The sequence below is a fragment of the Meriones unguiculatus genome, chromosome 1 (genome assembly GCF_030254825.1).
Source record: "Meriones unguiculatus strain TT.TT164.6M chromosome 1, Bangor_MerUng_6.1, whole genome shotgun sequence".
NCBI lineage: Eukaryota > Metazoa > Chordata > Mammalia > Rodentia > Muridae > Meriones > Meriones unguiculatus.
Window position 1 is genome coordinate 134,556,460 of NC_083349.1, and position 26,894 is coordinate 134,583,353.

Sequence of the window (26,894 nt, forward strand, 5' to 3'; positions counted from 1 at the left end):
GAAGAGATTTTCCACACTTACATACAACTACTGTACCATTATCATGTGTCTCATCTTTTCCTTTCTTCTCTTCTATCTCTTTTCCCTTTCTGTGCATGTCTGATAGCTGCCATTTGCTTTCATGTCTTTCCTTTTCTCCCAGACTTTGTTAAAGTCTTCAATAACAGTCATACTATGAAGGATGAAATCATCTGGAACTTGAGTAATAATTACATATACAAAGGTTTAGTAAAAACTTCAGTAAAGCAAAACTGGATTTTAGAGATGCAATATAAGTTTCCTTGGCCAGTATTATAACTATGTTTTCTCACTTCCATCTTTTTCTTCTATTTTGAAGTTCCATTGTTTTTTTTTCAATCTCATACTATCAAATGGTCAAGACAGTGAGGATGGAGAGCACACAGGGGTTACACTGTATTGAAGGGCAGAAGGCAGTTTATGCACTCTTTCAGGCTCTCCGAAATGAACGCCTGTTACTGGCGACTGTATCCCAGACTTGACCTGATTTTGACAACGCTAGAGCAAAGCACAAGCTCCCTCTATGCCTGTTTGCCTATTCCACTCTCTCAGACATCTACAAAATATAAATTATAAGCATTTTTATTAGGTCCAGTTTTGGAGAAGGTTTTTCCCCCTTTTTAAGTTTCAGGATACTGATCTTGGGTAACGTGAGACTGTGCCCCAAAATGTACTAGCTAATCTGCCAGGCACGGGGCACTTCAAAGTCAATTACAGTGTCTGTTCTCTCTGATCTTGCCCTGAGGGTGCTTTTGATATACTAAATCATGCAAAGCAGAGAAAATAGCATCCCAGTTCTTTAACTACCAGTTTAAGAAACATGTGTTGATGGACATGTGTGTGTGTGTGTGTGTGTGTGTGTGTGTGTGTGTGTGTTTATGAAAGTAAAAGAAGGATTCTCTGTTCAACTAATAGCAAACTTTTTGCATCTGGTATAAACCAATTCCCTTAGCTCCCTCTTTAGGGAGGGTTGCAGGAGGAAAAAAAAACAGCACAGGAAGAGAAGCGCACATGCATGCCCAGTGTCCAGTGGAGGGCAAAGGCTTATGAGTGTTCTCCTGAGACTGGATGGATAGACTGGCCACATTTATATGGCTTCTTGCTAAAACAAGTAACAGAAGAGCGTATCTTCCCATTTTGTAGAAAAGACAAGAGTCAATATGTTTTTAATCCCATTGTTGTTATTTATCATGCTTTCAATTTCCCTATGTAGTTAGATACCCTTAACAACAGCTCTCATTGATACAGTTGAATACATAGTTTGGGCTTCATTCCCATTTAGACCATTGCATTCATTCACACAATAAATACTATCAAACAACACACACACATCTTCTAAGTGTTCACCCTAAAATAGAGAAGTGAAGACCTGTCCATGAAGGTTTTCATATCAGTCAGAAGCAATAGAAGAAATGGCAGGGCGAAAGTACTAGTAATTTCTTTTTAATAAACTGAAGTGAATTACAGTGAGATAGGAGTTGGAGGTGAAAGGTCAGCTTGTGAATGTTATGTGCTCTGGGAAAACAGGAAGAATGCATCACTACATGTGGGAAGAGTGGGAAGAGAAAGAGGAAAGACTATAACCCTTACTTATTGGGTAGTAAAAAGAGGAAGTCCAATTATGCCATTTAAGCCTTAAGTAAGAGCGAAAATACACTAGAAAACTTTCATGTCTTTCAGACAAAATGCATTTTAAACACCAATAGTGCAATCCACAGACTAAATGATGAATAAGTTATATTTTATCAAAGGGAAGGTCTTTGGAACCCTGGCACATTCTAGACAGAAAATGAGGGGAGAGGAGAGATTTACAAACAATACATGTGGAGGACTTTTATTAGCAACACATGAAAAACTTCCAATATTCCACACCGTGAATCCATCACCAGAGCAGTGCATTCATTACGTAACTCACCTAAGAGGTAGGCGGTGACAGGACTGTCACCAGAAATGCCACCACAGACACAGGTGTCGGAACGTTTTGCTAATTCCCAGCCATGTTTCATCCTGCCAACTTGACAAGCAAAATCAGTGGTTACAAAATCTAATAGTGAAAAACAGTTAATGGCAGTGCCTGAATCTGGAATGGATACGGTGCTGCTGTGGCTGTTGCCATTGTTATAGTGACAGTAACAGAAGGCATTTGGGGAGAACTTCCAATGTGGACCTCATCATCTCATCATGGCTGTTCTTTAGTACAGAAGCAGCACTGTGGTTCTGTTGTAAAGTATTCGTAGAGGTTGGAGCTATGTGCTGAGATGTTTAGACATACACTTTGCAATGTTAGCTAGTTGCCTTCAATTAGCACACCAAAATAGCTGCATCTGACGTTGGTGAATACAGGCAACTAGAAACTCCCCACTTCACTATGTTTGTGAATTTTCATGCTTGAACATTTTAGGGGTAAATATTTAGAAAAAAATTCACCATTTTGAGAGAGAACAGAAGTGTGTTCATATTATAGAAGTGTTACATGATACAGTTCTGATTTTTTTTTAACTTTTGGATGCCTCTGTGAATTTGTGTTTATTTTTGCAAAGGTGTCCATGTTACAAGAGGCCTTTTGTGTCACATCTGCCCTTTTGTGGGGAGGCATAAATTGATGTACTGCATGAACCAAAGAGAGCACCCAGCCTTACAAGACATGGATCCAGGAAAGACAGATCTCCAGAGTGAGGGTGAGTGGACACCCCCAAATGACGCAGCATACCGTCACACCAGCAGAACAGGTGAGCAGCTCAAGAGGACATGGGATTGGGAGGGTTTCTACACTGAGATGTCAGGAGCATTAAAGGAGATGTGGGTCAGTGACAGTGATTGTCAGGCAAGGGAAAAATCAGTAGGCGTAGGATGGGGCAGGAAGAGTTGAGAAGCTGTGGTGTAAAAACTTGAACTAGACATGGAGGTGAGTATCAAAGCAGCTTGAAAGAGCAGGAATTATCATGGCACTGGGTAGGTCTAACTGTGCCATTGGCTTTTACATACCTGAAGAATTTAGTTAAAATAATTTTAAGTGATGTCTTGGGGCTGTAGCATAGCTCAGTGGTACAGTGCTTACCCAGCCTTGGGCTTGATCTATGGCAAGGAGGGAGAAAAGTATTTTTGACACTATAATTTTCCTTTTAAAATAAAGATACTTATAGAGATCATAAAGACAGATTTAGTTCACCTTAGTTTACCTTAGAGTTAGTTCCTTCTGGTGGCCAAGGATTTCTCTCTCTCAGTAAAGACTCTAATACATTTCCCAAACTCTTGGTACAGTTGAGCCATGTGAGCCCTAGAAATGGAAAATGTGAGACCACCAACTTCAGCGTATGTGGATTTACTACAGGTGGAAACAATCCACTGAAATTCAGGGTCACTGTGGAAATGCACTGCAGCGGTAAGCCTGCTCACAGATATGAGCAGGATGAAGCAACAGTGCTCTTCAAGGGAAAAGGAGCTGTGAAGAAAGCCTGGTTGCCCCAGCTACTTCCCCTCCAGGACAGTGTGAATAAGAGGAAATAATTGATGCATTTGCATTGTCTAGTTGGGTCACACTCATTTCTAGGAATCCCCCTGCTTTACAAGCTGAGTTGACTTTTGTGGTTAGGTAGTTAAATGAAAGCCAACGCACTGAGGAGGAAGGAAACGGTGGCAGACATGACATGTTCAGCAAGCACCGGTGTTTCCACTCTACCTGGGCCTTGTGGACCAGGGCATGCATGTGGGTGGACTTTCCATTCAGTTTTCATTCTGAGATACGTTATGATATCATCAATGCTACCAGTACTCTTACCAGCTAGTTCAGAAAACACACACAAACACACAGAAGACAAAACAAACACCCCCACACAGCAGAACTTCCTCTGGTTTCTCAGAATTCAGACAGTACTCAGATGAGAAAATGCCTCTTTTTGTTTTTTCTTCTAATGCTATGATTTTGGGGGGGGGGGTTGTTGTGTGTCTGTTTGTTTACTTTGCGTGTGTGTGGTTTAATTGTTTTTGGCTGTTACCCATAGCACTATCTAGTACGTATCTAGTAAGACTGATGCAGAGGTCATGATTTATGGAAAGTGTTTAAAATCCTCAATGTTTGCTAAACATTTAGGAGTTGCTAGCTGCTGTCATTACTGGAGACTGATGGGATGTACCTAGCTATCACTAACAGTGTCAATCCTGGAGGAGAGGAGAGGGAAGACTCACTGTCCCTGTGCCCCCAGGAGGACCTGGTCCAGCTTTCTCTGAACCCTTTTCCATATTAGACCTGACAGCTGGAGACAGAGAATGGGAATGTACTATAATGAAACAGCAGTCACCACCACCCCTGACAGAACGTTCCTATCTACCACGTTTTCAAAGTTTTCCTTGCATAAATCACTCCTTACTTCTCACAGTCATGAAATGCAAAGGAAGTTTGTTTTCGGAAGAAATCTCTTTCCACGTTTGAAGCAACAAGCAAACAGCTCAACTATGTTGTCTCCAGCCATACTCATCATAAGTAGTACAGGTAGCTCAGCGCCCCTGCCTGCTCCCAAATCTGCCTTCCATTCCTAGGAACTAAGAGTGTGTGGCCAGCCATCTTTCCATCACTGTTCTGAAGAGTCCCAGTGTTGTCCCTTCACCTCAGGTCCAGATCCAAGATATTTCCTGGGCTCTTCTGTAAAATGATTCTTGGGCTTCCGGCTTCACTAACAGCAGTCATGCCAACACTGCCCATTTGCCTTTTCACTGTCCCAGAACCACTTCTTAATTGTGGAGGGTGAATGAAACCCTAAAAAGAACTGTTGCAACCTCCTAAGTAAGAATGTAGACACTTCAAGGTCAGGCCACCCAGACCAAATCTTCAGCTCTGCCATTCAACAGAAAGCCTCTAAGCCTCAATGTTCTTGTCTGTGAAGTGGGCGTAAACACAGCATTCATTTGATGCAGCTGCTCTAGATGTGATGGTAGCAGTGGTACATACAAAGTGTTTATGAATCATCCTAATATCATATCTCATTATTTCCCCTGTTAAAATTCTCATTTTTTTGTAGGTTCTTGTTAGACTGATCTTCTTCCCGCCAACTTCCCTGTAACCTTCTACCCTCTTGTTTCTATGTAACAAATCTCGTTAACACAACCTTTTCCAAGATTAAATAGGGTTCAATTAACTTAAAGTAAGTGTATTAGCTTCCCAAAGAACTCAGCCTTACCTCACACATAGGAGTAAGAACGCATTGCTTACCACAGGAGGTCCACAGCAGCAGGACTTCAGCGAGCTCTGCCACTGGTGAGATTCTGCTGTTCTTTCTGACTGGGAGTCTCCTCTCTCCTGCTAGTCTACTGGGCTGCTTCTCCATCTTCTTCCTCATCCGAGCTTCTGTTTACTCATGCCCTCTGCATTCTTGCCTTTTCACTTACGCATGCCCATCACACCCTGACTGACCATTTCTGCTGACCTCGTCTAGCTCCCACTGATAACTGATACCTATCTTGCTTCCTCAGTTCAGATTGCTCACAGAGAGATGCTGAATGACACAGGTCCTCTTTTCACACCAGAACATGGCAGTCACAGATCAGGAACCAGCTTGAATATTGATCACATAGGTACCTTTCCTACTGTTAGTTCAATTAGTGGCCAAATAGGTCAGTCTTCTGTTGTTCTCTCATCAAGGTGCCCTTACCAGTCCCCTGTGAACATGGCAATTCTCAAAACCCACATGAACTTAAAACCTTAGAGTTGTAGGGGTGGTACAAGTCATACCAGGTAGTTCATACGAAATTAAGACTATCTGTAATCTACTGCCAGGCTTTTTAATGAGTGTTAAGCATACACACGCACACACAAATGTGAGAAACCTCCTCCTCACCATCCAAAATGGCAGTTAGATATTAAGAAAACCAAGATCATGAAATTTTCAGATAGATGGTTGGAACTAGAAAAAAAATCATTCTGAATAAGATAACAAAGACCAAATAAAAGAGAAATATTGTATGTTTTCTCTTATATGTGGATGTTAGCTTTTAAGCTTTCAAAATGTGTACTATAGTCCAAATAACTACAGAGATTAAGTAGCTAGTAAGGGGCCAGGGCAAGGAGAAGCTCTCCCAATGAAGGGGAAATAGAATATAATGCTATGGAAAGACAAAGAAACAATTTGAATTGGATGATTTAGTAGGTATGAGATGGGAGAGGACTATAAAGGAAGAAACACGCAGAGACATGACTAATATTAAAGGCCATTTGAAAAACTATATGAAAGCCCCCTCCTACTGTAGAAGCTTCCTAAAATACACCTGTACACACACATATACATATATACACGAATACATATATGTATATATTAAAGGAATCTAAATGAAACCAAATAATAGAGGACACAGTACCCCAACTAGACATGTATGATACCAAGTAAAACCTCTAATGCCAGGAATGGGTTACATCTTGGTAAGCTGTTGGCCAACGGGGCCCCATGGAAACCCCCAAATATCACAGGGTGTTGCCAAGGCCATTAAGCCCCAATCCTGAAAAGAACTTACTTATGTAATCAAACACAAAGAAGTCAAGCTGGTGCCAACTCGAATCTTCACACGTACTGACCAGCATTCACGGTGTTGGAAGTTGCTCTCTGGGGATTGTGGGCTGTGCCTCCAGGAGAACTGGCACGGAACTGCAGAGATGGAGCGTGCCCAAAGCCCAGAAACCTCAAATTTGAGATTTAAAATCTTATCCTGAGACTGGAAGGGGTGGGACAAAGTTCTCTCCTTGTTTCCATGCCTGTCTCAGGAGCACTTGACACACCCTCACTGTGGTTCCAGGTGGTCCCTCATGTGAGCTGGTCACCTGTCCTTATTGTTCCCCACGCTAACAGAGCATCATTGGCACCATCCTGGTCCCAGCCAATGACAGGCATTCATCCCCAAAGCCCCTCCCACCACCCAAGGCTCATAAGCTCCTGTTTCCCATGAAATAAAATACACACAAGAGCACCATCTCCTTCACCAAGGTTGGTCTGAGACTGGCTGCTTGTTCTGAGCTGTAGCACAGGGGAAAGAAGGGCCTCCTTTCTCCTCAAAGAACTCATTGCTGGACCCCAGGCCTATAAAGAGCTATAATGTTTTGCAATGGAGAAATCTTTTTCTCCGAAACCTCCGCTGGACCAGAAATCTTGTAGAACATACTGCATTCTGAGCTCCCCCCTTCCCCATCCAGAGCCTGACATTCCTGAAGAAAGTGAACTCGGGGACAGCACACTACATCTTTTACCTGAGACCAACAGTGCTCAGGCCTTCCAGTGGAGAAGTGCACACTTCCAGCTCAGTGCCCGGTGGCCTCCTGGGAGAGGAAGAACCACAGCACTCTTTACTTGCTACCGGAAGAGAAACGTAATCATCTACAAACTTTGTAACCTGCAAGTGACCTACCACCAAGACATCCTCATGTAATATGGCACAGGTGTTACGGGAGTAACAGAACATTTTAAAAATTGGATGTAAAGCCCATTCAGTGAGATACAGTCCATAACTGACACTAAAGTGGTCGACAATTTGAGACTAGATAGTTCCTGGGCTTAGGGAAACACCTACTACTGGAATTATACTAAAGGAACACTGCACTAAAATGACTCCTAACGACATACTGCTCTATCTTTCGATCCCTGCCTCACTCAACACACATCAGAGAAGCTGCCTTTGTCAGTAGATGATAATTAATGCAGAGACCCACACCTGAACAATCTGCAGAGAGGAGGAGATTTTGGGGTGCCCAGTCGCAAATAGGATGCCTTTATCAAACCCTCCCCTCAAGGGTTATGGATCTATATGGAAAAGGAGGTTAAAATCTTTTTAAGATGCAAAGTAATGGCTGACTCCCAGGAAACAGTGCTGTGTAGACACAATGGAACTGATACCCATATGAATTTAAAGAACCTATTGCAGCACGAATACAAACCATACAGGGTCCCAGAACTGAGAAGGCTAAGCAGACATGGGGTCCCCACTAAGCAAAAAGCTGTTTATAACATACCTGCTGACAAAGGGAAAATCTGTTTTCTCCGATGGCGTCTCACTGGATGTATGAGCCACAGGCCAGAGCAAGCCCTTTGCCCGGGAATAGGTGCCAACAAAAAACAATCCCAATGGCAATTTCATGAACTTTTTTGTTTCATTTTGCTTTGTTTGGGCATTTTAAAAAATCTTCTCAGTCATTTGTTCATCTTGTTTTTGTGTTGGGGAATGTTTCTTGATTTTGTTTTTGTTTCCTATGTTTTTGTTTTTGTTTGTAAGAAAGAATTTGGGTGAGTAGGGAGGCTTGAACGGTTCCCTATCATACTTACACTGCTCTCGTTTCTGGGAAAATGCTGTCTCCTGGGAGGTTCCCCATGTTCCCTATCATCACTAGATACTAGAGAATACAGCTGGGGATGGGACAGGAGGCCTCTGCTGCCTGCATCCAACTGGGGCCCATGGGCGGCCTCAATACCTTTCCTCAAACATTTGTGGGCTTCCCACACACTTGCCTCCAATTAAGTCCACCAACAAATCAGTAAGATCTTCTCTATAATTTCAGCCTGGCAATTCTCATCTTTAAAACTAAAGATGAGATTTATATTTACTCTTTTTAAGTTCTGTGTATATGAATGTCTGTGTGCAAATATGTGCACGTAAGCACAGGTGCCCGTGGAGTCCAGAGAAGAGCATTGTGTCCCCTGGAACTGGACTTCTTGGAAACCATCCAACATAAGAGATGGGAAACAAACTCGGGTCCTGAGATAGAATACACTCTTGATCACTGAGTCATCTCTCTAGCCTAGCACCTCTTATCTTTGGCTTATTATATATTTTTTTAAATTGACATTTCTCTCAAATGAATAGGGAACACTTGGACACTGCTTTATTAAATAGCCATGCATGTAAAAATGACCTCATATCCTTTGATCTAGTTCCCACATTCTACAGAGAATGCTTGCTCTGAGGATTACGCACAGTGCCATCACCAGCAAAAGAATACCTCTCTACCTCTGTCCCTTTCGTTTGACGCCATTGGCACTCTCAGAAAAAGAGATCTTTCTCAGCCTGTCAGGATCTCAAAGGCCAACAGTCAGAGACTATTTGTAGTTCAATCTGTTCATTCAATCTGTTCACACAAAACAAGGCTATGAGAAAAATAGGTGTTCCTGCCTCCGCTTACAGCCTGGCCTACTGCAGTCTGAGCTCAGCTCTCACCTGTGGGCAACTTTATCAAACAAGTAAGTAACAAGCACTCACCAACATTCTGAGGACTCTTGTTATTTCCACTCTGTGGCTTTTCTTCCAAAAAACTGCAAACAACAAAGTTTCTACATACTTTCCTATCCCTTAATAAGAGTTACTAATTGTCCAGAGAGTAATATTTCAGTCCTCATTGTAAAAACATCCCATGACCACCGAGCCAACCATCTCTTTGTAGTTCTGTTTCTGCCTCCTGTCTTTGGTACACCACCTTGTATTTATTAGCATTCCACTTGGCTGTGTGTCAATGAAATATCCTAATATAACACTCCTAAGCAAGAAAAAGGGCTGTTTTTCTACCACATAAACAATTGATTCAGAGCCGGGCATGGTGGCACACACCTTAAATGCCAGCATCCAGGGAGGCAGAGGGAGGCAGATCGCTGTGAGTTCAAGGCCAGCATGGTCTACAAAGTGAGTCCAGGACAGCCAGGACTACACAGAGAAACCCTGTCTCGAAAAAAAAAAATAAAGTTCAGGAGGTAGATATCCATTCCACGGGACCCACTTGAAGAGAGCAAAGCGTTCTCTCTCTCTCTCTAACACACTGAAACTGGTGCCTCTGCAGGGCCAGAGCAGGTGCCCTCACTTCCTGTGGTTAAGCAATTCTAGTTACTTGACTGGAAGTCCATATCTACAATGCGGCCCACTATTCCAAGGGCACTGGCTCAGGGGGAAAGTATCCATATAAATAGATTTTGAGACATTAAACTGAAGAAACTTGTTTTCTCTAGCCTCTTTGTCTAATGTCTGTTGATACATTAAATTGATTTATGAAACTGAGTGTGCATGCACATATGTTTGTGTGTGCGATAATCGTGATGTGATGAAGCAGGAGTGGCCAGGCAGTGTGAGATAAGAGAACACGGCTAATTCTTCTGAGGGTTTTGAAAGAAAAGGATTCCTGCTTATTGTCAATGTCTGAAACGGCCCAAGAGAAGCCTTGAGTTACTAATAAGTAAAATTTTTGAAAGTGAGAGATGTGTGAGCTTTTACAGCTACAGTGGTATTAAAACATAAGTGTGTTATTTTAGGATTTTATTTTGTCCAACATTAGACCTTATAACCCAGGCCACCATTTGGGAAGGAGAACATGCAGACATGAAGAACTAGCAAACTCAGTGAAATGGTTTTGGGTGAGTTAGGAGTCCAGGCGCCGGATGCAGTAGTTTAACTTAACAGCGCTACCACCACCACCACAAAGGATCACCTGCCCTACAGTGATCCTACCGTAATCCCCTTGACGAGTCAGTGAGTTATCACGTCGTTTGATTTTAATTGTGTAAGTGTTTCAGTTACTAAGCGGAATTCGCTCACATTTTGGCTAACCTTGATGTTAACCGTGATAAAGCTAGCTGGCACTTATTCTATACCTAAAGCATATAATTACTTTATTTAAATACTTCTCTTCGTGAGTTGAAACGTTCTTTCCTTAAAAGCTAACCCAAGTTGAGTTCTGTTTTATAGAATATGTGATGTATGACCCCCCCAAACGTGATATGATATATCTAAAGTACAGTTCTTAGAGCTAATGTTCCTCATTTGTACCTGTGAATGGAGGTCCGCTTCCGGTTTGTGCCTGTGAGTGGAGGTCCACTTCCGGTTTGTGCCTGTGAGTAGGCGTCCACTTCCGGTCTGTGCCTATGAGTGGATGTCCCCTTCTGGTTCGTGCCTGTGAGTGGGTGTCCACTTCCAGATTGTGCCTGTGAGTGCATGTCCCTTCTCGTTTGTAGTGTTTTAAGTGCTTGAGTATTGTCGTTTTCCAAAATACGGGATCCTGTTATTTTTTCTCCTTTCGGGTTGATTTCTCTTTCTTGGCTTATTGCTAAGTTGGGAATAAATGCTTGCTAAAGCCTTTGGTGTTTTGAAATTAATTCTAAGTATTTGAAACTGAATGCAACCTTCTTTCTCCCCTTTGTGTGCTACTAGCACAATCTATTTAATCTTTCAGGAAAGACAGGAAGTAATTGCTTGTGGAGAAGGACCACACAAGAAGTTAGGTATGAAGCGAAACCCAAACCTCCGAGCTTCAAACTCAATCCTAAACTCAAAACAAAAGGCCTTGTGACCTCCTATGCAACTTGATTAAAAAAAAAAAAAAAATCCTCCAGAAAATCAGAGAGGCCTTTAAAGTGTGCATGAATTCTTTGTAAAAAACAAAGACTTTTAAAGACTCTCTTTAAAAGGTCCCCACAGCTGGGGACTGGAGATACTGCAGTATAAACATTCCTGGAGGCAACGTGGACTTTGCAGTCCAGAGAGAAATTCTGTCGGCTCTAGCATGAACACTAGGCTCCGCTGCTCCGGAGGGTGGGTTGTTTTCTTGTGTGTGGACAACTGAGAGTCATTTCCTCGTTTTGATTCTAAACGAAGCTGGACACTCCCTTTTCATTTGTGAAAAGTAATCCCTGTGAGAACGTTGCTGGCATGTTTACCAGTGGGCTTGGAGCCAGTCAGACAACACCTTCTTTCTTGGTCCTTCCCCTCTCTGTTTCCCAACCTCCCCCGCTCTGAGATGGCCAGATAGAAAAAGTTGCCTGTCGGGATGCCAGAACTTCAAAGGGCTGTCACAAGCACACACAAAGGCTCGTTTGTTCAGCTCTTGGATGGAGACACCAGTGGCTTCCAGGCACAGAGAACCCAAGTTTCGTTCGTTTCTCTTAACTTTTCGTTTGTACCATCTGGCTGATGGAGGAGCCTTTATTTCATTCCATAGTTTGTCCAAAGTAAGGCTGAATGAATAAAGGCATCATTTTGGCCTTATAATCTATCTCAGTTTTTAAATTGTCCTTGCCACTTTAAGGTCACCTCTGCCTCTGGAACTAACTAAATGATAGGATTTCTCAAATAAACTCTATTCACCTTTCAACATACTAGACCCTCGATTTTAGAGATACGATGCAGGTAACTGTCTACGCACCTGTGTTTCATTTCATAAAGATCTTTATCATAGTCCCATCAGAAAGAGATGTTAAAGAAAGCATAAAGCACATTTGGTTTTATTGTCTCAAGATCTATTTTTACTGGAAATATTTTATTTTCTTCTAGCCTACGGAATGTGAACGAGGGCACATTTGTAACAGTGGGAGAGGTAAATCGCAAGCCTAAAAGAAAGTGCTTCGCAGATTTGCTGGTGGATATATGTCATAAAGATCACCCTAAAGGTCAGCTCACCCTAAAGGCCAGGGAGAAATGTAGCTATTTAAAAAGCAGAGGAGATATAGAGCCTGTGAAATGAAGTCGGTACATTCCATCTTCAAATCAGATTGTATTTCACTTAAGTGAGAAATCGATGTCAAGTCAGGTATCGATACCGTACTAGGTCACCTGTGGCTAATTGACTCTGCAGACCTCTGTCGTGATGTCACGGAGTCACCGAGAACTGCTCCATGCTTCTCTTGATAGTGCCCCATCTTAGCTCAAGATGGGGGACCAGCTCACTAGCATCAGAGATAATACGGAATTCAGACTCAAGAGAAAGCACGCAGCAGAAAACCCAGAGAGCGATTCCCTCTTCCACCTTGACAGCTCTGTTCAGCAACAAATGAGCCCAACTCTCTGGATAACGTTAGGAACCTTGGTGTCCCCAAAAGCTAGCAAGCCAGGAGGAACTTGTTACAGCAACAACAGAAACTGTTCCCTTCCGTACCGTGAACAGTGTGTCCATCATTCAGCAAGATCGGCGCATCCTTGTTACACAGTGACGCACACAACACAACGAAAACTGTGCGTCCCCAGCATGCTACTTGCCCGGTGCAGGCCCGGGGCTCAGTGTTGCCGTGAATGGAACCGTGAATCTAATATACTCCCTCGTGCTAACTGTTAGAATTACATGTAATTCCTCTAAAGTTGCCTTACCAGGCTTTATCCGAAAAGACTTCTCTTCTTCTTCAGTTTGTTTCTTTGCCTTTTGCCTCCTGTTAGGGTTGGAGGATCCCATGTCTTTTTTTTTTTTTTTTTTTTTCTGTTTCATTCACATTTCCAGCTGTCAAGATAAACATCTCATGTTTTGGTGGTGGGGCGAGGGGTGTGCTGTGAGAACATTCCTCTGGACTAAATTATATATATGACTTGCCATCTCAACCAAGTAGGGAAGAATACAAGATCCCATTTCTGCCTCTTGGCCTTTGTTTTCTAAGCTCAGCTGCTATGACCAGAGAGTTGCTGTGGGCCACTCCAACGGTTGGTGCTATTTTGAGCAGACTGTCTGGGGAGCAGGTGCCTGCAAGATTTCCGGGGCTGCCTGGTTTATATCTGGGCCCAACGCTGCCCTGTCCCTGGTGCTCAAGGTTTGCTGCTGCCTCTGTCTACACAGATGAGATCAGTCCTTGGAGGAAACCACGTTTTCTCCTGGTCATCATTTAACACACGGTTACCTTTTGATGAGAAGGCAACACACCGACTTTGCTAATGTTTTCTCATGAGAAAATTACATTTCTCTGCTGCTTCCTGACTCTAGCCACAGACAAGATAAGGTGTAGGAGGTTGCCGAGGGCACCTCCCCTTTCTGGTTTTCATTCACTTCAGCCCTCACCGATGGACTACTATTTTGAGAAGCAACCTAGAAAAAAATGAATCAGATTTCATTCTCTCTCACCTACTATGGATTTGGAAATGGTGCTCATACCTCATCAGCGGTTTGTGATGCTGAGAGCCCCGTCTCCCAACTCCAGACCCTTTCTTTACCTCACAGACACTTCATTATCAGAGCATGGACTAAAAGGACACCCTGAAACCGTTTCTCATATCCAGAACTTACAATAAATGGATGACTTCTAATATGAATTTCTGATAAATTTCTCCTAGGTGTGTCTTTAATGTCTTAGAAAACATGTCCATAACAAACTTTCATGAGAAATGCAGCAGTTTCTATAGTCCTGCTTCAGTTTGTTTTTTACATTAAATTAATATTGTGTAAACCTGTTATTTACAGTGATGTTTTTATAATGATGTGTCCATCCACTTACCAAGCCACCAGCTTACACACACACACACATGTATATCACAGAAAGAGAACCCAAGAAAGAAAGGAAGCATGGAAAAAGAGAGGCGAGGGAAGGAGAGGGGAGGGGAGGGAAGAGGAGAGAAGGAATGTTTGCCTGATGTTAATAATGGTTTGATGAGTTCGGGTGAGTATCTTCACTTGCTTATCTATATCCTAAAGTTTCTCAGTGTCTCTTCAACAAGATGTGGGGCATCCTTTGGTTTTGTTTTTCAGGATACTTAGTTTACTTCATAATCGTTTGCTGTTTCCAAATTTCTATTCATAATCTAGCTTCTTCATTTGGGAGAAAAGTGAAAGTAGTTTTTTTAAGCTCCTTGCAAAGGCATCCAAGTCCTTGGGGCCCTTTGGAAAATGTGTCTCCAAATGTCCAGCTGGGGGTGAAGGGTGAGGTGCAGGCCTGTGAGAAGCAGCTGCCTTGACTTCTGAGGACTGCCACATGCCAGGCTAAGATATGGGTGGGTGCTCTTAGGACATAATTGCCACTGAGCTCAAACAACATTTAGAAGCACGTCCCTTGCCTGCATTTTACCCTTAAGGCAGCCTCAAGAAACAGAAACAAAGGCCTTTGTTCACCAACTGCTTTCTAATTTCTTTTTACCTGTCAATAAAAAATGTTTAACATCCTACGGGTGTGGTGACGTAATCTCAAAGGAGACTGATTATCTGCACCAAGCCTATTACTGTGGTGCCCAGAAGGCACACTCTCAAGGCTGCAGTAGAAAAAGGTATTTGGACTAACAGAAATATCGTTACTATTATACTGAGGCTTTGAGACAAGCAATAAAAAAAAATCAAGCTAAGGGACTGAAGGGGTAGCTCATTCGTTAAAAGAGCACACTGTTGCAGAGGACCAGAGTTCTGTTCCCAGCACCCACATAATTCCAGTTCCAGGGAATCTAATGTCTCTGGCCCCCCAGAGCACATGTATTTATGCGCACATACCTGGGTGGAGACACATACCCATGCTCATAACTAAAGATGACAAAAATAAATATTCTCAAAGAAAAAGAAAACTCAGGATTCAAAGGGAAAAAAATCAAGAAGGAAACATGCACAAGGGAACGAAGAAAGAAACCCCAAAACAAGTGGGCAGAAAAAGAGCTGCTATAATCCCATGAGAGAATTTTAATCCTAGAGTATATTTTATTGATGTTCCTAATGAGGAAGGAAGGAGGGGAAACTTAAGTTGAGATGTACATTTGGTTAATTCTAACTATTTCAAAGTTTGCGCAGTTTTCCAGAATTCAAAGAGAATAAAGAAGGAAATATACAGGTCGTGATGGGAAGTGGAGGAGAAAAATACCCATGTGTATTTTATTTAGTAGTTAATATTAAGAGCTTTTCAAGAAGAAGCAATCACCTGCCTCTATTCCGTGCTGATGAAACTATGTCTTCAGTCATGGTAGCATAAACTATCAACTCATGACCACACTCTTCATGGAAGAAACAGAAAACACCAGGTGAAATCGCAACAGAATCCGTAATAGATTCTCTCTCTCTCTCTCTCTCTCTCTCTCTCTCTCTCTCTCCCTCATTTGCTTGCAATAATGTAATGCTCTAAACTGAAAATACAATAAGAACTGATCCTCTGAACACGTCTTTAGGTGCTAATCAAGAATACTCGGTCTGTAAAGACTGTTCGTTCCGAACAAAGAGCTGCCAGATTCTGTTGGAGGCGTGTCTGCCCACGTATCATATTTTAACTTTTTTAAAAAGGAAAAGTTTGGTACCTGTCCACTTTGAGTTAGCTACGAGAAAATCATGTGCTGACGGGATTGTTCTGGAACAAGCCAGAATGCATTTGTACCGTTAAATTTTTAACTCCAGTGAGATTCTAGAGTGCTTGAGGGTTCCTTTTCTCTATTTCCAACGTTCTGTTTAGAAAAGTGGCCTCCTTTGTCCCTTGAAAATTCCAGGAACTCTAATTTGGGACCAAGTCTCTAAGGAGAAGTCCACGCATTTGTAAGAACTAAACTGTGTGTGCGTCCTGATTAAAAGTCCAATTGGCTCATTTCTCTTTGGTCGTTTTGTTTAGCCACCTAATTTTCTTGGAAAAGCTGATCTATGTTTACCACATTAAAAATAAGCAATTGTACGGTAGAGCCTACGAGCAAGGCAGGCGCATGCTGAGAAGTCCCGGCTCTACTGCAGGCTGAGGAGACCTTGTCTTCTTTAGATAGAGAATCGTATTCAAGAGGAAGGAGCCGGAAAGAATCGTGTTTCGTAGAGGAAAGGCTACCTCACTGACCAAGATGTTAAAATTATCTGTTTTATGAGTCATATGATCATGGCAGGTTCCTGTAAATCACTGCGATCAAATTCCAATAAGCTCTCATGTATGAAACAACATTTACTGAGCTCGTTTTTTATTTCTCCTTGAGTTAGTCACCACTTTGTCTTTTCAGGTACTGGATGTCCAGACTTGCTGCGCAATAGTGCCCTCTTCTGGTCACTTTGAAGCACTGCATTATGAGAAAATTACTTGCAGAGGATAGGGGATGTTCAGGAAAAGAGAATGAAGGTAGAAGTGACAAGGAGAAAGTTAATCTGGGACCGATTTCCAACCACTGGCCTTGCCACCTGTTAGAACTAAAGTGAGGGTTAGTAAACGAGATTGTTTTTACTGTAAAATAGAGAAATTAGGTTTCAAAGATCAGAAACTACCTGTATTGTTATTTAATATGTCCGGAAATAATTATGTGGCAATTTTAAGTTATATCATTTTCAAAGAGAAACAACTAGTCTTTCTCCCATCCCAAAGGAGACAAAAGGGCGCTGAGACCAAGAGTCTTACATTCTAGCGGACACAAAGAGCACGGACTGTGCGCCAGACTAGACACTGTGTGCCCAGATCAGGCACTGAGCACCTTGACCAGCCATTGTGCACCCTGCCCAGCCATGACACACGCCCAGACTAGATGCTGTGTGCCCAGATCAGGCACTGCGTACCTGCCCAGGCTTCTGTGCACCTACACTAGACCCTGTGCTCCTGCCCAGCCCCTGCCCACACTCTCACAAGCCTCAGTCCTCTGAAAGTGCTTCCTCAGCACACGTGTGAACAGCATTGTCAACACCAGCTGGGGTTACTGTTTTTCCCTGGATATTTTTCATAAAACAGAAACCCGGGTCCATTTTCTTTGCATTTCCATAGTCCTTAGACAGTCGTAGCTCTAGAAATGCACCTCTTCTTTCTTTATTACGAATTCTGTGTAGGGTAAAACAGAACAGAACATATGTACTTCTACACATACTTACCCTAGCAAGTGGCAAGTGAGAAATTCCTCCTTCTCCTACCCCTGTGCCATGTAAGAACCCATGTAGACTAATTGGGCCAGGGTCCTTACTAACCTTAGAGAAAAGGATGCCTTCCGGAGCTGTTCAAAGATCAAATTCTGTGAAACTGAGACATCACTAGCTGACGGTAACGTCCTTCCAAACACTGTAAACACGCCCATGCCCTGTGCTGCTCAGAAACTAACACATCCTTGTCTCAACCTCCTGTTCCCGTTCTCGGACATGCAGTCGTGTTCTGATCCATCAGCCCGGTGTTGCTCATGACCTGAGATAAGGAGAATTAGAAGAGAAAGCTTGAGATTCCTTCTCCTGGAGCCTAATCCTTTCCTGTGATGTCCACTCAGATCCTAGACTTTTTCAGCAGCACCAGTAAGCAGACATGGGCACAATTTGTTGGAGAAAGGCTTCACCCTGCCTGCTATAGCTCATCTGTAACCCGCCAGCTCATCCACTCCTTATCCTCCCCACATCATGTGTATGGGTGTGGGTGGGAGATGCCCCCTCAGAAAGATCCACAATGCCCCTGGCAACAGTGCTGATTTAAAAAATAAAAACCAAAAAACAAACAAACAAACAATCTCTGGTTGGGTCATTTGCTGTCCTGGAAGTGACATTGGACAGGAGATGAAAACAGAAGAGGTGACCCGGAGTCACACACCCACCCTTAGAGAAGAAGAGGGAAAGACTCAGACAAGTCACTCACATTGCTTGGGAACAAGGCAAGGACCTAGCAGGAAAGAGAACTGCTTACTAAATGCTCCCTCTTGAAATCTTACAGAAGATTTTTTTTCAAGAAGAAAAAGATTCATAACCCTATGACTCAACAATCTGGAAGTGTGTGACTCATCCTGGTTTTGAGCCAGAGAAAACGCTGTTCTGATTGAGTAACTAGCAATCTCCAGAGAGGAGCAGGGAGAGGAGGAAGCTAAAGAACCCGCTGTGGATACACAGACCCAGAATAAAAAACAAACAGAAAAGTAGGCTAGGCTAACAAGGCTGATTTCCAGATGAAACATCTCTACATTTTTCTAGTCAGTAGATCAGCCTTATTGATAATTTTCGCAACAAAACTAATGGTCGAAAAACAGGAGACTTACTCCTTAGGGCAACCCCAAGCCTGAAGGCCATAAGGAAAGAATGTCTGTGGCAGTAGCTCTGTGAGCAGAGTGCTTGTCTGGAATGCACAACACCCTAAGTGTGAGCCCCTGTAATCCCAGCACTTGGGAAGTAAAGGTAAAAGGATCAAAAGTCCAAGATTGTCTTTGGCTGCATCAAAAGTTGGAGACCAGTTTGAGCTGCATGAGACCTTCTCTAAAAAGGGAAAGGGGAAAGGGGGAGGAGGGAAAGACGGGAAGGGAGGGAAGGGGAGAAGAAGGGAGGGGAGGGAGAGATGGAAAAGGAAGGGAAGGGAGGAAAGGACTCAAGAACTCCTCCTTAGCCTCTTGGGAGTCACAGCAGAGATGAGTTGGCTTCACCAGATAGCTATTCTTGTCCTAAGTAATCAACCAACTTCATGAGGATGAAAATGAACCTTCTCAGATACCGTATACTCTGTTCTCTCCCACAGCCGTCTGGTGAAGTTATAGACAAGTGGATAAAGAAAGCTGTCTCCATGGCAAATGCCTTGTTCCTTCCTAGAAGATGGGAGCCGTGGGTGGAGCCAACAGTTTGTTGTACCTTAAAAGCCAAATCCCAGAACCCCGAGGAGCACAGAGAGCCCCCGGAACTTGTTTGCCTCTGGGTGGGGAAAGGGTAACATGGTCCATGACTTATCACCAATTTTAACAGCACTGAAAAATGCTGAACAAACTCTGGGTCAACTTGAAGCGACAAACAAAAAGAGAGGGACATTTGTTCAATACAGCCAAGGGTCTTTTTGCCCGGCCTGACATAGGGAGCAACCCCACCCTCCAGGAACTCCTATGATCACCAAATGGCTTCACATTAACCACAGAACAACCAGGGGTTCTCAAAATGTGACAGGATGAGAGTGTGGTGAAGGAAAATAAGGGAGAATTGGGGTGTGGTGTTTTTGTTTTGTTTTGCTTTGCTTTAGAGATGGTGAGCTTGTGTGACAGGTTCCTGGACAGGTGATTGGAAGGTGGCTTCTAAAATGGGTAAGAAGGGAGTGAGCAGTCTTGGAGATTTGCAGTTACACACAATTATCTTCACCTTTTGTTTTGATAAAGACAGGTATTCTGTGGATTTTCCATCAAGGGTTATGTCAATATGGTTCATCCTATTTTTTAAGAAAAATGGAAAAATGGTTCTGTGTCCCTACAACCAGGTAAGATGTAAATGGTTTGGTCACTATGAGATGTTCCAGTTAAAAGAGGACATTAAAAATGGAATTTTTAGGGGCAACCTGAGGGATCTCACTCATGTCTTGTTGGCGTGTATGCTTCAATGAAAGTACAGCAGGTCCATTTTCAAATCACAACAGCGGTGTGAAGTCAAGGGCAAGAGTGGACACAGACTTAAAATAATTGTTCCTTGCAAGAAGATAAGCTATTCCACAGATAAGCACCAAATGTTGGTAGGGGGTTTGGAACATCTAGCACATCAATGTAAAATGGGTCAGAGGAGAATTAATACTTAAAACCTGAAAACTGCACATCTCAGCCTCATTATGATGTATTTTATGCCCACACACATTCAAGAGTGAACACCCTTTTAGGTTCTCACTTCAAAAGCAGTAACAAGGAGAGTAGTGGTAAGACCTCATCCTTAGATCTGAACAACTCCTGCTGCAGGAACTGGAGACAGACCACAGGTGAGAGACTAGCTTCTCGGGCTGGTAGGTAAGAACACAGCAGAGAGAAGTGGGAATGGACAGCCTGCCTGGAAGACGAAGGGACAGATGAGGCTCTCCTGCAGAGACTCAAAGCAGAGATGTAAATGGGCTGTCTCGGATGCCAACCACAAAGAGAGAGAAAACATATCAGCTCAACAGAAAAGGAATTTCTGTCAGACCTGTCCAAATGCAACAGGAGCTACCTCAAAAGTAGTGAGTCCCCCAGGCCCAGGAGGATGCAAACAGAGAACATGTGTGCATAGATGGAAGAAGCAATTTTCGGTCTCCCCTGATAGTGAGGGTTTATGCTACTTGATTCTGTAATTTTCTATATTAAATAGTATTTGAGCCTAAACTTGTAAAGAAACCAATTTCCATAAAACCCTGATGTCATACTGGAACCCCTGACTAAGGCATCCAGGGGTTATTAGAAAGAGTCCTGATTGTGTCGCTAAACCAATCCTGACTACAAGGGATGGAGCCTGCAGAATGGCTTGTCACTCCTCTTCAAAGACCTTACTTGAAATCCGTGATGCTGAGAAGTGTCACTGGAAAGAAGCAAATGGGAGCAGAGAGCCCCTTTGTGGCCAGCAGGAGCTAAGTATACTGTGGAAAACTAAATGAACCTAAAAGCAACCAGGACTTCCCATGGCTCGGGAGCATAAGTAGCCACAGTCCGGGGACCCTCCAGCGTGAGGGGACAATAGACAGAAGCTGGTAGCAGCTAAGACTTACTGAGTGGGCCAACAGCAGCCCAGCCCAACTGAGGTGGAAGGCTGGTGTCTCAGGAGACTCAGCTCTGTCACCCCTACCTAAGTAAGTATACAGTGGCCTCCCTTCTTCCTCTTCTTTGAGTTTCCAAGAAGTTAATGGAGTCACTAATTGTTTCTCCGCACAACTGTGTTTTATGAGCTCCAGAACCAACTTCTTCCTTTGTATTTTCTCTGGAATGTACAGTAGAGAGGGATAAGAAGATGGACAATGTGAACACCACTTGGTCCCAGGACTGACTCTGCCTTTTCCATGGAAAAGAAAGAAAAATGTTTCTAAGTATGGAGCTTCTGAGTGGGAATGAGCCTTCTAGTCAAACAACTCTGCTTTCCACACTTTTACAAAAGGCAGGCAAGTTGAACAGTTGGTAAGGGGAAATGCCCCCTTTCTGAGGCCCCGCCATTCGGATCAAAGCCACCAGCCTTTTCGGCATCAGGAGAGCACACACTCCAAGCTCCAAAAGCAGCCAGAAAGCTGAGTCACTGCAGATTAAATAAACACACCAAGTCGGATCAAAAAGTAAATACAAGGCCTCTTCTGAAAAACTTTGTATTTACAGAAATCCTGTGACTAAAAGCAACTTAAATTTGGATCATTTTAGAGACAACACAAAACAAGTTTCCTAAGTTTACATTAGTTGTATAACAGACCCAGGGGCCCAGGGCATCACTGTCCATGTGAAGTCTTTAAAAGCAGCTGACTCATCAAAAGTATTTTTAGCAAAGGAAAACAATCTTCTGAACAGCAGTAAATCTATTCTCAGACTGATTCTGCCCATTTATTGAAAAAAAAATATATCATCATCTTTCTGGTTCTGCTGATTACGATGAGGTCACTGAGAAGCCTGCAGATGCTGGCCCTCACGCAGCGCAATGTTGTCCAAACATGTGTGGCTACTTTGCAATCAAAATGCTGTAGTAAAATTAAATAAGTTATACTTCTAAACAAAGTTAATCTGTGATATATCCCAGTGTTTAGAGAACAAGTTGATCTGACTTAATCTTCAACTACCTTTTTCTTCTTCTTCTTCTTCTTCTTCTTCTTCTTCTTCTTCTTCTTCTTCTTCTTCTTCTTCTTCTTCTTCTTCTTCTGTCTCATAAAATAGTAATACAAGGAAAACAAAATCCACCAACCAACTCTATCCAGAGTGGCCAGCCTCCCGTATGGCCAGGCTGCCTTTGGCTCTGCAGAGGATCAGATCAGGCAGGCAGCCTGCGATGGGTACTGAGGAGGACTCGCTGCACCTCATGCATGCAGATGTGGTGAACAAGATGAGGCCTGGCCAGGGAGATGGCGTATAGTGGGGAAAGGCACTTGCCACCCAAGCCTGATGACACAGATTTGATCTCTGCATCCTATCATGCATGGAAGGGGAGATCAGACTCCACAAAATCGTCCTTGTCCTCTGACTTCCACATGTATGCTCTGGCGTATTCACACACACACACACACACACACACACACACACACAATCTTCCTATCTATCACCTACCTCTCTTTTTAAATAATGAAGTTGGTTCTGAAGTAGTCAATTAAAAGTCAGTACTGAGTGCTACCAAAGAGTCATCAGGGCCATGAAAACACAAGAGTATCCATCATACCCAATCAGAGACAGGAGGGAGTTTAAGAAAAGCTTTCTACAGTCAAATGCTCTACCACTGGGCTATAACCCCTCTTTTAAATGTGTAGCCCAGGCTGGCCTCAAACTCGTGATCCTCCTGCCTCCACCTCCTCACCTCCTTCAGCAAATCCTACCAGCGGGTGCCACCACTCCTGGCTCCCTGTGGCCACACATTCTGGCAAAGCTCTTTTTGCTGCTTTTCTCAGGGGAGATCTGAAATCACTACTCCTGCAGTTTCCTCAAAATTAGCTTTGCCATGGTTTAAAAATATCAGAATGCATTGTCGCAATAAAAATTTTTAATAAAAGAAAGTTACGGAAATAGGTAGCACCAGCAAAGTCTATATTGACAAGTCTAAACTATATATACATCATATACATTTGCATATCTTATATAAATAATAATCTAGTTCTTACTGTCATTTTATTGGAAGGAACGAACGGAACCTCTAAGGGTCAGCTGAGAAGCTCTTGGGAATCTTTATGCCTAAGTGACTGTATTAGAACCAGCAATAAGGACTATGTAATCTCAAAAAATAAAGTATTCTTAAAACTGAAAAAGAAAGAAAGAAAGAAAGCTTTCTAGAAACTCTTTCTTTCTCACTCACGTGTGGATCTCACATGTGAGCAGAATGGCGACAATGGGTTCTAGGATCACCATGGGAGGAGTATAGAAAGATTGGCTTGTAGGGAACAAGGGAAGTCCTGAGCGACTGTGTTTGGCTGACTTGGGAATGGCCATGACACAGACCCCAGGGCCTCAGGGCAAAGCCTTCCCTGGGTGAGGCTGGGAGGGATGGTAAAGCCCTCCTCGGATCTAAGTGCAAATGTTAACAGTGTGAAGAACAGGCCCACCACAGCTTTCTTTGCCCATCTGCAGCTGGCTCCCCAGAGCCTGCTCCTGCTGAAATTAGCTAAGCCCTCTTCCTTGTTTATCTGCGTGGATTAACGGTGCCTCCCTTATCAACTGGCTGTAACAAACATGCTCAGCTTCCAGGGTACTGCAGCTTCTCCTTCTAAGAGGCTAGGCTGCCCAATCCCTGTTTTTGTGTACATTTGCCGGTCCTTTGTCCATTCTCTGATCACCCCAGTCTTCTGAAGCTCGCTGGTCAGGCGAGCCATTGGTGATGGCTGAGGGGCAGGAGAACCCCAAACACTGAGGCAGAAAACTAGGCGATGCCAGGTCACCTAACGCTTCTTCACTGTGGGAAGACACGTGGCCTCCTCCTGCAGACGCTGGGAACCACGAAAGGTGTCTGTGGCTGTGGCCTCTCTTCAAAGGCAGCATCTAGATTGGGTATCAAAGGCCATTCTACAGATGTATTGGTGTATCAGAGTGGAATCAGGAATACCAGACATAAGAGATTGTTGATAATAATGCAAGTCAAATGTTGAGAGCTAGAAACAGGCAGTGGAAGTATATAGAGAAAGAAGAAAGGATGGAAGAGAAACCAGGACAGGAGCCTACCACAGAGGGTCTCTGCAATACTCTACCCAGCAGGGTATTAGAGCAGATGCTGAGACTCGTGGCCAAACTTTGGGCAGAGTGCAGGGAATCTTATAAAAAAAAGGGGGAGATAGAAAGACCTGGAGGGGACAGGAGCTCCACAAGGATAGCAACAGAGCCAAAAAAAATCTGGGCCCAGGGATCTTTTCTGAGACTGATACTCCAACCAAGGTCCATTCATGGATATAACCTAGAACCCCTGCACAGATGTAGCCCATGAAAGCTCAGTGTCCAAGTGGGTTCATAGTAATGGGAACAGGGACTGTCTCTGACATGAACTCAGTGGCTGGCTCTTTGGTCACCTCCCCCTGAGCCACAGGGGGGGGGGCAGCTTTACCTGGCCACAGAGGAAGACTGAAAGACAGTCCTGATGAGACCTGATAGGCTGCGGTCAGATGGAAGGGGAGGAGGACCTCCTCTATCATTGAACTAGGAAAGGGACATGGGAGAAGAGGGAGGGAGGGCAGGATTGGGAAGGGATGAGGGAGGGGGCCACAGCTGAGATACAAAGTGAATAAATTGTAGTAAATAAAAATTAATTAATTAAATAAAAAAAGGAGTGTCCACGGGGTTGGTGGAGTGTAGAGAGTGAGGGAGAGGGCATCTCTGCTGTTGGGAGTTGGTATGCACAGTCCTCTGCAGCTCAAAGTCTGCAGGTCAACAACTGCTGGATGCAGCTGGATCTGAGCTTACTGATAATTTAAATTAGGCCAGTGACAGTGTCAGCCATGTAAGATATGATACAGCAAGAGGGAGAACAAAAAGCGCACACGACCTGCTATAATGGTCCAAGCAAAAAAGAGTACGGAAGGACAATCAGCAAAGAAAAGATGAAATCAATTCAGGGAAAACGTACAGAAGTGCCGTGATCTCCGTGATCTGTAGCTTTGGTGCCATAATAGACCAGAAATATGCAGAACTAGTGGCCTCTTTATTTCCCCATTAAGAGCATGTAGTCCTTCCGAAGTATCAATGCAGAGGTGTATTAATTTGTCAGTCTCTTGTCCCGGAAACACCACACACACACACACAACCAAGATAAATATTTACAAATATTTCCGCAGACAAACCCTGGCTAAAAATAGTATTAAGACTAACCTGAGTACATTCAGATGTAATCTCGTGCACTTCCTAGTCTACGCGCTATTTCTGACGAAGGTTGTGAGGAGCGCAGATGTCTGCGGCAATTACAAGGTCGAGGATAAGGCTAAAGAAAATGTTTTAATTTTATTTCTTTAAGGATTTGTTTTACGCCATGTGTGCGAGTCTTTTGCCTGCATGCACGCAAGTGTAGTGTGGACAGGCAGTGCCCGCAGAGTCCAGAAAAGGGCACCAGATTCTCCGAAACTGCAGCTGCAGGTGGTTGTCATCCACAGTTGTTTGCTAGGAACAAGCCCAGGCCCTCTGCAAGAACAGCCTGCATTACTAAATGCTGAGCCGTTTCTCTAGCTCCACAGCCACGCTCTCTAACGAAAACAGTTTAGACAATGATGCTGGCAAAACTTTTTAAGTCCCACGTAACTATCAGGAGTCTCTTAGGTCCGCGGGATAACTAAATGGAATTTTCGTAAGCAGCATTCTAGTTCCTTACTTGTTTGACATCGCTGAAATCAGGCCTCTAAGGTGAAGCAATTACAGCTAGAGAAAAGCTAGGGCGTGCGCTTTCTTTTTGTTGTGCAGGCATTTTGAAGGCTGCTCAAGACTGTTCAGCGGTTATCATCTCTATGGAACGGAGCATTGGTAGTGCTCTTGGTAGTGTTGGGGACAACTGGTCAGGTTGTGGGTGGCCTGGAGAGAAAGGGACGTCTTTCAATCCCCCTTTTACAGAAAGGTAAATGGAAGCCTCTGGCACCTCTCTAACCCCCAGTTTTTTCTTACTCTAAAGAAAAGAACTGCAGGCAGAGCCGGAGCCGCTCAGTTAGAGCGAGGACCCGGACCTCTGGGGTCCAGACAGGGGTCTCCTCATCCAAAACCGGGCAGGCAAGACACGCCTGGCCACGTGGTACGTGCGGTTCAACGACGACGAGGAACAGAAGTTGACGGAGGAGGTGCACACCATCGTCACCGTCAGCTTACCAGCCAAGCTTACCAGCTCCGGGGTTCCGGAACTTCAAGATCGTCTATGCCCGCGTCTCCTTCCGCATCGGCATGGGCGTCCATGACAACAATCTGGCCGTCTCGAGGCCATACCTCGTAGAAGTGTTATACTCCCACCATGTCGGCGACCTAGACCTGGTGTTCAGCTTCTACAAGGTTTCCGCGGTGCTAGATGAGAGGTTGCTGGCGGGTGAAATCCGGGAGAAGCCAGGCGCTGAGCTGCTGATGCTGCAGTCCCTGGAGTGAGGTGGCCTCCACCCAGCCCGGCCTGCTAGCCCCTGCCAGGCCGGAGGCCCACTCCAGTAGCCCCCTCCCTTCCTTAGCTGCCCCCTGCCTGAGGAAGAACCCAGCAGGGTCTAGGCCACATGGAAGGAGATCTCAAGCCACTTCCTCTCTGCCCTACTTTAATAAAGACAGAGGCCACCTTGATGTCCTGAGTAAGTGTGCCATTGTCATGTGATGCTGTGAGTATGGGTGTGTACAGCTTGGCAGCCATGGGCTATGCTTCAGTTAATGTTGGAGAGTGGTTTGCAGCAGCTCAAATGAAAGCGTTAGCG

The 26,894-nt window shown here is 43.9% G+C and overlaps 1 pseudogene; it reads left to right on the forward strand.

The window, feature by feature from the left end:
- Positions 1–2,662: 2,662 nt before the first annotated feature.
- Positions 2,663–26,583, forward strand: LOC132653075 (AP-2 complex subunit sigma-like; annotated as a pseudogene).
- Positions 26,584–26,894: the final 311 nt, after the last annotated feature.